Consider the following 13,813-nt stretch of genomic DNA (forward strand, 5'->3'; position numbering starts at 1 on the left):
AACCACTTAAAATATATTATCTCCTTTTGTTATACACTTCATCTTCAATTGGAACATGCCTGAGGTTTTACGGCTTATTGAGACTAATTCATATAATTAAAGGAGGTGATATATATTAGTGCTAACTTATCTACATAATGGGATGCGCTAAATAAATTTCCAAAATTTGCACAGGAGGTGTCTAATATAAACACTTCATCATGTGTTCAGGTGATCAATTAGAACAAATCGTAGTTCGAGTGTCTAAATGAAATTTGCTGGCAAGTTTGAGGGGCTGTCTATGTATTAAGCCTTTTATCAACGCTTCATATTAGTCCACTTATTCTATTGCTGACAGTACCTTCTCCAAGACTTAGATTCAGTTGAATCTAGTCTGGTGTGTAAGGATTGTTAGTATTTGTTTTACTCTAGTACCTCAACTAACAGATAGTTTTAGAATTACATGTTCTTCATAATTGATCTTGGCTTACTGTAATTGTGAAATTATGCTTATGTAAATTTCTAATGTGTAAATATTTAACAAGAAACAATTAAATTTAATATTGTGTATAGTCACCTTAGTTCCCACCTGAAGTAGCCAAAAAAAAAAAAGTAGGCAAAAGTACCATATTTTTGCCCTTCGCTATTGGAAAACTAGGATAATAGACTTTCCAAGGACTGGTGTTCCTGCTGAAATACCATCTTCGTTGCGCCCTAAAGAATACCCAGACTTCATGGAAAAGCTAGACAAGCAAACGTATTACTCGGAAAGAGTTATTGGCAAGCTTTTCTAGGAAGTGAAGGATAAAGCCCCTCAGTCTAGCTCTATGGCGACCTTCACGAGGGATGTTGCCAGGCGATCATATGATGCTGATTTGGAAGTTCATGGATTTGAAGATTACGTCGACAAGGTTTTGATTACAAAACTGAGTACGACAACAAGCTTGGTAATTTGATGGACTACTATGGCATAAAAACGGAGGCTGAAATACTTAGTGGTGGCATCATGAAGGCATCAAAAACTTTTGACCGCAGAAGAGATGCAGAGGCCATTGGTGTTGCTGTGAGGTCTTTGAGGAAGGAGGCAAGGACGTGGTCCAAGAGGTGTAGTGATATAGATGACATGTTAGCAAAGGCTTCCGCTTGGTACCACGTTGCATATCATCCTAGATATTGGGGTTGCTACAATCAGGGGTTGAAAAGAGATAATTTCATTAGCTTTCCCTGGTGTGTTTATGACCAGCTGATCCAGATTAAGAGGGAGAAAGCACGCAACAGGCCGGTTCTCCATTTGTCATCTCTCGGGCATCAGCTGAGTCGCATGGAGTTGATATAAGGTTTCCAAGCAAGCGTTAAGCTGATCTATATATTGTAAGAAAGGTAAGAGAATTGCTACGATTGATACAATGTAAGGAGGACATACTTTAACATGCCTATTTGCCTAAACACTTATATCACTCTGTCAATATTGTTTTGTGAGTATCGTGTGTGAATTGGAAAAACTCTTGTTCTGAATTCACCAAAAATGTATATTGTGGTGGTGTAAACTTGGTTGACTTTGTTGTAAATCTGGTGAAAGATGTTAGTAAAAATTGAAAAACAACTTATGAAATCACTGAGACCTCCAAATATATAGGTATAGAAAATGACTGTTCAGGGAAAAGGAAATAAATTGGCCTAACGGCTCACTTAATTGTATAGGTTACAAATCTAAATAATTAATTCCATGGAATGAATCTGGACACAATAAGATAAGGATATATTTGGCTAGTTTCTGGTAAGGCCAAAATATCAAAAAATAAAAATCAGATTTAATTTGCGCCTCACGTATACTTCGCGCGCAGTTTTTTTTTTTTTTTTGGGGGGGGGGGGGGGGGGGTGGTTTGGGGGAGTGGTTGCAATTCGCAGGATGTCCTTATTTTGGGGCGGTCTTTAATTTTTGCCCATTAAATTGGTAGTCTTTAATTTTTGTGTTAGAACCCATTGGTTTCGGGTCAGAACCCCCGCGCAGTCAAAATTTTAAAAAAAAAATCGCAAGGCAGAGTTTTGAGGCAGAATTTTGCATGATTCGGGTAGAGTTTTAAACTGTGCCTTTCCTTTTTTTTTTTTTTATTAAGCTGGGGTTCGAACCCAGAACCTCGGAATATTAGGCGAAGGGCAAAAATTAAAGACCACTCCAGAAGAAGGGCAATCTGCACAAAAAAAAAAAATTTGGGGGGGGGGGGGGGGGGTAAGAGCCGCAAATTTATCACTTTTGCCTACGAAGCCCAATTCTCATGTGCGCGAGGCCCATCTCTTGTTCTAACCCATTTACTAACCTGGCAACACACAATTCAATATAAAGAGGAAGGAAAGACTTTCCACCAATGAGGGACATTTGCACTTCATGTATGAAAAAAGATAAGTAAGAAAAAGAACCCACAAAGAAATTTTAACTTTGCATTACCAACAACGTATTGACTAGAATAGCAATACATGACTCTCACATAAGATTTTTGTGCTACTTAAAGTTGAGAAAGTGCTATTTACCTTATTAGGGCCTAAGAAGATTCAATTCATACCTGTAGAGAAAGGGATTCCATCGAAATAATCCGCTGTGCATTATAGTGTGTTGGGTCCATCCCTTATTTTAGGGAAGAAAACACTTCCCTTGTTTTGAGGAAGAAAACACTTCCCTGTTTTAAGGAAGAAAACATCTTCTTGTATTTGGCAAATTGTCAAGTGCTTCGTCGAGTCACCAATGACATCAATAGGTTCATCTCACACCTATAAATAGGAAGCTTTCTCATTTGCTAAACACACCAAATTGAAGAAGACAACACATCCCAAAGAGAAAAATCTAAGAGAAATACTCTTAGTGAAAGGCCTAAGTAAGAGAAGGTCTTTGAGAGAATTTTGTGTGGTAAAATTCTTGAGTGTCATTGGGATTGGGGTTGTGAGGTTGAGTGTTGTAAACACTTGTAATATTTCTTCTTTAATAAGATGCAAGACGCGTGGACGTAGCTCTCACATTGAGGGTGAACCACTATAAATCGTGTGTGTTATTTATTCTTCGCTTACATCACGGCGTAAGAGGGTTCGTTCTCCAAGGAGGTTGGTATTTAAGTGGTCCACCGTGACCCTCCAATCTTTCCGGGAACACGTTTACAAAGGTCGGATTTGGGATTTTAAATCCTAACAATCGGTATCGAGCAACGAGTTGTGTTGTGATTTTAGAAACGATGGGAGGCGAAGATGGTACGACGCACGGCATCGGTAAATTCGATGGTACGATTTTGCATTCGGAGAATGCAAATTGAAGATTATTTATATGGCAGAAAACTTCATGAACCTCTGAGTCCGAAACCAGAGGAGATGAAGCAAGCAGATTGGGATCTCCTCGACAGACAAGTTCTAGGAGTCATTCGGCTGACGCTGTCAAAGAACGTTGCTCACAACGTGGCAAAGGAAAAGACCACCGCAGATATGATGAAGGTATTGTCTGATATGTATGAGAAACCTTCGGCAAATAATAAGGTATTTCTCATGAAGAAACTATTTCATCTAAAGATGATGGAAAATGCTCGTATGTTCGCTGCACACGTAAATGAATTCAATACCATTGTAAATCAATTGTCATCGGTAAAAATTGATTTTGATGATGAAGTGCAAGCTCTAATTTTGTTGGCATCCCTACCAAATAGCTGGGAGCCAATGAGAGCAGCGGTTAGTAATTCTAAAAAGAATAAACTAAAGTTCAACGATGTTAGGGATCGTATCCTTGCCGAGGAGGTGCGCGGGGCCAGTTCGGAGAGGCGTCGACGAGTTCGCTTTTAATGTTGAAAACGAGAAGCGAAATTTTGACGAAACTACAACCGAAATAGGGGCGGATCGAAGTCAAGGAATGGCGGGGGTCAATCCGGACCGGGACGAACACATGAGTGTTGGAACCGTGGAAACCGAGTCACTTCAAGAAAAAGCTGCAGGGCGCCAAAGAAGGAGGACAGAAGCGGGGGCCGGAATCAACGCCGCTACGGAAGACATTGGCGATGCGTTGTTGCTATCGGTTGATGCCCGATAGACTCTTGGTGCTTGACTCGGGAGCGTCCTTTCATACCACCCCACATCATGATATAATGACAAACTACGTGGCCGGGAATCTCGCAAAGTTTATTTAGCCGATGGAGAGCCGCTAGACGTTGTTGGCACGGGAGACATTAATTTGAAGATGTCAAATGGATCCTCGTGGAAGATTACAAAAGTTAGACATGTTCCAAAGCGACGCGAAACCCGATCTCGGTAGGTCGGCTTGATGATGAGGATATGATCTCAATTTTGGTAATGGGTCTTGGAAGGTGGCGAAAGGTGCTATGGTAGTTGGCGAGGAAAGAAGATTGGCACTCTCTACATGACGACTAGCCGTCGTGATCTGTTATTCTTTGTGGTTGACAACACAAAGAAGAACGATTTGTGGCATTGTACCGGGGACATATCACGAAGGGGATGAAGGCATTGGTGACAAATGGCTTAATTCGGGTCGAAGACGGTGGACCTTCATACGTGTGAGAGCCGCATTCTCGAAAACAAAAGCGAGTAAGCTTCTCAAATGCAGGTAGGGAGTTGAAGGTCGAAAAGTCGAATTGGTGCACACGGACGTGTGGGGACCTACCCTTTGTTCCCTCTCTTGGAGGATCACACTACTACGTGACCTTCATTGATGATTCAACCAGGAAGGTATGGGTTTATTTTATGAAAAATAAATCCGATGTGTTTAGTGTATTCAAAAGATGGAAAGCCATGGTCGAGAATGAAACAAACCTCAAGTTGAAGTGTTTGAGGTCCGACAACGGCGGAGAATACATTGATGGTGATTTCAAACGGTATTGTGCCGATAATGGAATCAAGATGATGAAGACTATTCTCGGAACGCCGCAACAAAATGGAGTAGCCGAAAGAATGAACCGAACGTTGAACGAGCGTGCTCGGAGTATGAGAATACACTCGGGATCGCCCAAGACATTTCGGGGCGTATGCGATCAATACCGCGGCCTTCTTAATTAACCGAGGACCGTCGGTTCCCTTGGATTTCGAATTCGAGAAGAAGTTTGGAGTGGCAAGAAAGGTAAATCTTTCATTTCGAAAGTGTTCGGTCGCTTATCATATGTTCATAATGATGATACGGCTAGAAGCAAGCTTGATCCAAAATCAAAGAAGTGTTACTTTATTGGCTATGGTGACACCGAGCTTCAAGTTATCGATTTTGGGATGAACAAAATCGGAAGATCATCCAAAGTGTGAATGTTGTCTTGATGAAGAGGTACCGTACAAAGACAAGTTGCAAAAAAATTCGAATGTCGGGACAAGGAATCGGAAATAGTCGATTTGAGGGACTTTCCGACACCGAGCCGCAGCCTGTATGCCGAGGCAGAGGAACAAATAATCCGAGAAGGCGGAAAGTGCGATTCTCGAAACAAATCAACGGACGCCAATCACGGCAGTCGCGAGAGATCATCCGGATCGTGAAGCCGATTCACAGTACTCTCCATCCCTCGACTACATTCTACCACTCGACAGTGGTGAGCGGAATGTTATGAAGAAAGAATGCAAGTCGATGAATCGACTAAGTGGGAGCCGGCAATGAAAGATGAGATGGACTCTATCGGCAAATCATACACGGGAATTAGCCGAATTGCCAAAGGATAAGAGGGCATTGCAAAACAAATGGGTTTATCGGATAAAGGAAGAACCCAATGGAAGAAGGCATTATAAAGCAAGGTCGTGGTTGCAAAGGGATTTCAACGTAAAAGAGGGCATCAAACGCTCACAAGAAGAATATGTGAGGAAAGTTATCAAAAAGTTCAACACGCATGATGCCAAGCCCAACACTCTCTGGCCGGAGACTTTCGGTTGTCAAAGGATCGATCGTCGACAACCGAGGATGAGAAGAAGCAGATGGACAAGATACCGGACATTGCACATGCGAGGGAGTTGTCGGCCGATTTATGAGCAATCCGAAAACAACACTCGGGAGGTCGTGAAGTGGATATTGATATCTCGAAAGGTAGCTCGAGTTCGGCCGTATTTCCGAAAATCGGAAATGTGAGATTGCAAGGTTATGTTAATGCGACAACGGTGGTGATGTTGACAAACCGAAGCCGTGTTCGCCCGGTTCGCACGAAGTATGAAACTAGGAAAGAGCCGCCGCATCGATCAAAGTGTGAAGACAAATTAAAATTAGTCTTCAAGTGGGAGATTTGTTGGGTCCATCCCTTATTTTAGGGAAGAAAACACTTCCCTTGTTTTTGAGAAGAAAATACTTCCCTTGTTTTAAGGAAGAAAACATCTTCCTTGTATTTGGCAAATTGTCAAGTGCTTGCTTGAGTCACCAATGACATCAATAGGTTCATCTCACACCTATAAATAGGGAAGCTTTCTCATTTGCTAAACACACCAAATTGAAGAAGACAACACATCCTAAAGAGAGAAAAATCTAAGAGAAATACTCTTAGTGAAAGGCCTAAGTAAGAGAAGGTCTTTGAGAGAATTTTGTGTGGTAAAAATTCTTGAGTGTCATTGGGATTGGGGTTGTGAGGTTGAGTGTTGTAAACACTTGTAATATTTCTTCTTTAATAAGATCGGCGGCAACGTGGACGTAGCTCTCACATTGAGGGTGAACCACTATAAATCCGTGTGTGTTATTTATTCTTCGCTTACATCACGGCGTAAGTAGGTTCCGTTGGCAAGGAGGTTGGTATTTAAGTGGTCCAGCTGTGACCCTCCAATCTTTCCTGGGAACCTGCTTACAAAGGTCGGATTTGGGATTTTAAATCCTAACATAGTGATGGTTTTCCCTTTCAGAATATTGCCATTTGTATGCATGTTCGCTCATTTTGTTCCATTAAACGTTTGATAACTTTCCATGTAACGTAGAGTTTAAATTGGGATATCTACCATTTATTAGTCAAATTATTTAGCTGATCAGAAATCTGTTCCTCCTGTTATCATGCAGTGCCCTTCTCTTCACTGAATAGCACATTTGCAGATAAACGTTTTAATTGTTTTATTTGCTATACTCTGGTTTAATTATTTATTTGCTACTCGATTTAATAATTTTACTCGCTGCTTGTTTATATATTTTAATTTTTTTCATGCCCAAATAGGACAAACATCTAGTTAAATTTAAATGGTATTAGATACATCGATTAGTGAAATACATTCTTTTCACGTGTACTTAGGAAATTATTTAATTAGTATTAGTCTTAAATACTTAGAGCCTAAACGAGATGCCATTTATTAATTAGCTAGTATACTTACCCGCGCGATGCACGGATAATACAAAAAAATTATAATTCAAAATATTATGCGTCAAAAATAAAAGTTGCATGACTACTTCAAGTTCATACTCAAAAGTACAACAAAATTAATCACAATCTTTAATACTCGTAATATCTTTTTTGGTTCACACAACCAACTCGACATATGCACATTGACATAAGTTCACACATAACTCGACATATGCACGTTGACATAAGTTTCGATGCATTTTAAGACCTTGTTTGATACTCTAATTCATCTTCATGGCAGCAACACCGATAGGATGAAACATCAAGCAAGTTTGGCTAAATTCACTCAACACACTAAGAATCCGAAATAAATATTTATTTTAGGATGTTCTCAAATAATCTTTTCTTTTAGTCTCTCAAATCATGATACGCGATTCGTTTTACCTCAAGAAGTTATGAAAGCAAATAACATTTGTATCTTCTAGATCCCTCGTACACAACATCAAAACTTAGTTCTATCATGCCCTATTTCATAAAAAGTATGAATATTTTTGGCACCAATAATACAATCAAATAACGGTTAACATTTCACCTATAACATAATAAAGCCACCATCAAAATAACGAGATAAGCATAACCATTCCATCACCCACAAGGTGGAAAGAAAAAAAATAGAACATAACAAAACAACATGATTATTGTGACGACCTAATGTACCGAAAAAGATCAATGTTAAATCATAACTACACCACCTTTAACATAAACAAAAACTCGGTTTAATATATACTAAAGTAGTATAAAATATAAACCTTGTATTCCAATGGCAAAGGTAGGAAGAAATCAACATATAGGAGTAAGACATTAACTCAGTTCACTTCTTTATTTGTGCAAGATTTATATTTTTCATCATAATTTATCCTTTTCTTCCCTTAAAATTTGTTTTTCTAGAGAGTAAAATAACAATTCACTTCTTCATTAGAGTAAGCTAGACTTAGTGATTTTAGTAATTAGTACTCACTATTTAATATTCGTGCAATTAGAAATTAAATCTTTCTCTTCACATTTCAACATAAAATTTCAAGTTTTAATTTCAATTGAAATTATGTACATGAAGATTATTAGAGTTTTGATCTCAATAATATCATTTAAACTTTCTCTTTTTCATATTGAAGATTAGATATCTCAAAGATGAACCCTGAAAACAAAAGACTATTTGAACCTATATGAAGATTATCTTGATCTGGCAAGACACACTTGGACAGCGTATAAGATTAAAGGCTTCACAAGTCCAACAACAATATTTGTATAATAGGATTCTACAAAATATTTATTCACAATCTGACAATACCAATTGAAATATTAAGCAATATCAAATGAAAGTATTTTAATAACCTATGACTGCAAACAAAATAGTTCTTTTATCTATCCTCATCTATTTAAAACTCAAACACTATTTAGTATTGAATTTTGAACCTAAAGGAAAAGAAAATTTTCTATTCAACTTACATTACACTCTCCAGAACATATGAGCATCAAAAATTACAACTGAGGCTTAACCCTAACACCAACTACAGCTGAAAAAGACTCATTTGCTATTCAGAAACACCTGAAAAATCTTGTAGCCTAATGATCAGAATTAGAATAAAGTCATCAACTCTCAATATTAGTTACAATATTATACACATACATTCTCTATAAATATTTACCACTTCACATGAAAGCAATCCCCACCATGTAATGGTCATTTGCAGAACAATGACAAAATTTATTATCGCTCAGTTTTTATATTTATAAAAAGCTAAATCACAATAATGGCATAATTAGATACTTAGAGAAACAACATGCTATTATCTATAAATAAATTAAGTATGAACATTGTACCATATATGTACTTAATTCTTTTAGGATTTCTTATACCTGATGTAGACATGCTTACTATATCTTAAGTTAAAGGTTGTAACGTTTTTCGAACGAATAAAGATTGTTACGTTTTGAAATGCTTTAAATTTTGGAAAACCCTTTGTTATAGCATTATTTTATATACTTCCTACTGATGTTTCCATATTTTGCGTAAATGCTAAAGTGCAATTAGAACACTCGTCTTTATTTAATATCTACAACCTGAAACTAATGCCTATCTTCAATTTAGATTCCAACATTTTATTTAACCTGATGACTATTTGATACTTTAACCCGATAGAAACTTCCTAAATCTCCTTCTCCGTGCCTTTTTTTTTTTTTTTTTTTCAGTGAACTGATTTGCTGCTGCATATAACTCCTTGTATGCTGATAGAGAAGAAACATAAAAGTAAAATAGTGTTGGGTTTGCTTCTATAAATGAAAAATAGGCTATCAAAACATAAGAGCTTTAAAATTTAGTGTGATTCGTATAAAAATATTTCCCAGTACTAATAGGCAAAAAAATAGGTCTCTTGCTATGAACAAAGAAAAACTATAATTATTGGATCAAGAAGTTAAATATGAAAAACGCGCACAATTAAACTTATTTAATTGTGGCGTGAGATTGTTGATATAAATCAAAATGGGAGAACCGTGATAAGCGATAAATAGACCACCTACAATCCTGCCAACAATTGTTCCTTCCTGATACTAAAAAAAAGAATAAACACAAACAACAAAGTTTCTTGGGAAAAGATGAAACATAAACATACCGTCTAATAATTGATGAAGGAGCCTCCCTTATGTACAAATGACTAACAAAACGCACAAGTCTCTTTGGGTAGATAAGGAATCGTATCTCTCCATATCCAATATATATACCGCTACGTAAATCATATGAATAATCTATAAACTAAATTAAATAGATTGGAAATATTAAATAAATTCACAATGACCTTTCAAATGTACAAGAAAATCTATAAGAAAATCTATCTCGCTATTTTCAATGAAGATAAAGATATCCTTATACATTGATTTCTTCATTGCCTTCCCACTTCCCCACCTCCGTGTTAATTTCCACTTCCCCACCTTCATGTCCCCGTTTATTTCTCATTTCCCCCTTTTACAGTTGGTTTTGTCTAGAACGTGGCTATATAAATGTTTTAAAAATAAATATTAATTCGGATAGATTTTTTAAGATATTCCAATCAGTTAGTTTAATTTATACAAAACCAAAAAAAAAAATAATAATAATAATTCAAAGTTTGAAGGAAATGCACAAACGTGGGCTTCAAGACCACTACTTAAAAACCAACTGTTCAGCTTTTTTTTTTCCCCATTTTATCAAGATCACTTTCTTTAAAAAATATAAATATTTATTTAATTATTTTTTAATTCAAAAACACTAACTAAATTAACTAATTAATAACTAATGTAACCACTTTTTGTCCTAAAACTATTCTGTTTTTAATAATATATAGATATAGATATTAATTCGGATAGATTTTTTAAGATATTCCAATCAGTTAGTTTAATTTATACAAAACCAATAAAAAATAAAAAATAATAATAATTCAAAGTTTGAAGGAAATGCACAAACGTGGGCTTCAAGACCACTACTTAAAAACCAACTGTTCAGTTTTTTTTTTCCCCCATTTTATCAATACCACTTTCTTTAAAAAATATAAATATTTATTTAATTATTTTTTAATTCAAAAACACTAACTAAATTAACTAATTAATAACTAATGTAACCACTTTTTGTCCTAAAACTATTCTGTTTTTAATAATATATAGATTACATGATTGAGTGGTTTAATTAGTTGAGTTGTTGGAAAATAATATCAACAGGAGCACTAGTCACTGCAAATTACAAGAACAAGGGCGTACAAGACATCAAGTACTTTTAATGTAAAAAGTATAATACTCAAACTGAGCAATATAATATCACTATGTGAGAAATTTGACACTTTTGATAATCTCATAAAACACCTCCTTAGAATACTACTCTTCTACAAGAGACCAAACTTGGAGCCCAAGTACATAAAGAAAATGGGAAATTTTATGTGTCATTCTCCACCACATATTCCTCCTTTGGCTCCAAGAAACATTAACAGCCAAATCTTTCATTATAGGCACACGTATTTGGTATGGACCCCAGAGTTCCTGACATATAGTACTACTATGCTTGCTTGCTGCATTGACATATTTTAGTACATAGTACATCTCAAATTTATCCGAAGAGCCTATTTAATTTGTATTGGGGCAATATATATCTTAGATTAAACTGTTTGATCAGATGCCTAATTATAGTTAATTTGTTAAGTTAGCAACTAACTAGCTTATATATTTGGTAGAATGGCTTGGAACTCCTGAACTTACATGTTTTATTTAATGTACACCTAAATTATGCGTTGGCTTAACTACCCCCCCCCCCCTCACACATCCCGAACTTCGTAATATAATAGCCTCGACCCCCTAGACGTTGATGTGGCAAAAAGCGTGAATACACTCTCTTTTAGGAGCGTGGAAGGGTGAAAAAAAAAATCAGCTTCCAAATGGGGAATTTTTCAACTGTTAATTGCCACATAATCAATATAATGATTTATTTGTTCAAATTGAATTTCTTTTTATTTTTTCTTAGTATACATTGCATATTTTATCTCAATTGTGTTTTTTTAGATATGATGATTATTCATTTCAACTATGTTTTTTCTTTTTCTTTTTTCTTTTTTGGATCCAAATCTACAAAATATAGTTGAAACTATTTTTATTTTAGCCAAATAAAAGAAGGTTTAGCAAAAGTAATAAAGCTTAGACGGTGTATTTTCTACAAAATCCGTGTATTTTTATTCTCATGCAATGACTACTTATTTCAAGCTGCATTATTTTGTGTTCCAATTTGTAAAATATTTGGTTGAAATTCTATTTATTTATTTTTATTTCTTTTTTAGATGCAATGATTATTTGTTCTAATTATGTATTTCTTCTTTTCGTGGTCAAATATATAAAAATAACTTGATTAGAATATCATTATTCTTAGTCAAATACAAAAATTATAGGCAAAATATCGTTGTTTCAGGTTTTTTTTATACATATTTGGCCCGAAAATGATGATTTAAAAATTGGTGAAGTTAAAAAGGTCAAAAAATATATATTTTTTATCCTTAAAAAAATACCACATGGATGAAAAAATTTATGTGGCAGTGCGTGTGTCCCACGTCCATGGATTGTCAGCGTACAGGGGGGTCGTGCCTATCATATTGTCAAGTTAAGGCGATAACTAGACCAATGTAAAGTTCAGGGAATAAAAATCGCCAAGTTTATGGGGCTCCTGATCTATTCTGCCTATATTTTTTTCAAAAAAAAAAAAAACTTGAGAACGCTTCAGATGTAAACTTCGGATAATTGAACTAGTAGATCATTCTAATACCATTTCAAAGTAGCGATTCCTTTTCTTCATCATATTTAATACGATATGTTACCATTCTCACTTCTGAAAATTATTAAGAACTCATGGGAAAGAGTGTAAAAACTAGTAAGAGATTAACAATGTAATTCTTTCTCTAAAGCCGGAATATTTAAAAATAACACTACTAATGCAGTCACATTTCTACAAAAATATACACATTTCTAAATAAAAAGGAAATAGTTGTAAACACTTGATTTTGATCATCCCATCTCAATTATTTTCTTAAGATTTCTATCGTAACTATCTTTAAGAACTTTGTTTTCAATCTTTTTTAGGAATTTAACAAAGATAAAGCAACGAAAAGAAGTTTTTCATCTGATCATATTCTCATTACCTAAACTCTAATTCTTTTACGTTAAAAGAAATTATTTTACCCTTTATGCAAATTTTCTTCTTGATTTATCCTTTATTTGCTTATCTTTTTAATTTTCTATTGTGTGTTCCATGTTGATAATTTGGATGAGTCCAGAATGTTTGTGTAAGCTATTGTCATGGTCTATTTTGATTATATTCTACCTATTCCATTTTTAACTTTTGAAAGGTGAATGCAAATTCCTCTCTGTAATTCACGCATACATGTTGTGAAAGCATAATGTGATGTGGTATGAATATCAGTACTTTCTATTCTTTGCCTCATTATATCAAGGCCATGGATTCATTAATATCCTTTTTTTTTTTTTACTTGTGTTGGTGGGAGGAAACCTAAACTAACAATTGTATTAGTTTAGGTTCTACCTGCAACTGGCGCCAATCTCTTCACCTGGGCGGTGTTGATGCTCTGCTAGGAGAGAATTCATATGGATGTCCATGTCACTTTCATGAAATAATATGCACTTTTCAGTTCTTCAACATACATACATATTAATTCTTTTAAATTATAGCTTTAAACATACCTCAACTATGACCAATTTCGCACTTGCGATTTCTTTGGTCAATATTTTTGTAGATGTTATCGGCCAAATTGTGAGTTATGGGGACGTACAGTCTGTCAACCAAGATGGTAACATCCGGATGTTCATGAACGTTGAGCTGCAGGATTATAAGTAAGCTTTCGACAACTATTCAATGCTTAATTACTTTGTAATTTTGAATCATTTCCTTAACCTTATAATAATTGTAGGAGCAACAACATATCTGCAACATTTTGGGCGACTTTTGTGGAACGGATCAAGCCACATTTGATTGAATCGAATGATAAGCC

The 13,813-nt window shown here is 35.5% G+C and overlaps 1 protein-coding gene across 1 annotated transcript in view; it reads left to right on the plus strand.

The window, feature by feature from the left end:
• The window catches only part of LOC132036788 (RNA-dependent RNA polymerase 1-like), a 31,994-nt gene that overhangs the window by 2,470 nt on the left and 15,711 nt on the right, over positions 1–13,813 (plus strand). The gene's annotated exons all lie outside the window — the stretch shown is intronic.

The sequence above is a fragment of the Lycium ferocissimum genome, chromosome 11, assembly GCF_029784015.1.
Source record: "Lycium ferocissimum isolate CSIRO_LF1 chromosome 11, AGI_CSIRO_Lferr_CH_V1, whole genome shotgun sequence".
In the NCBI taxonomy this organism is placed as follows: Eukaryota; Viridiplantae; Streptophyta; class Magnoliopsida; order Solanales; family Solanaceae; genus Lycium; species Lycium ferocissimum.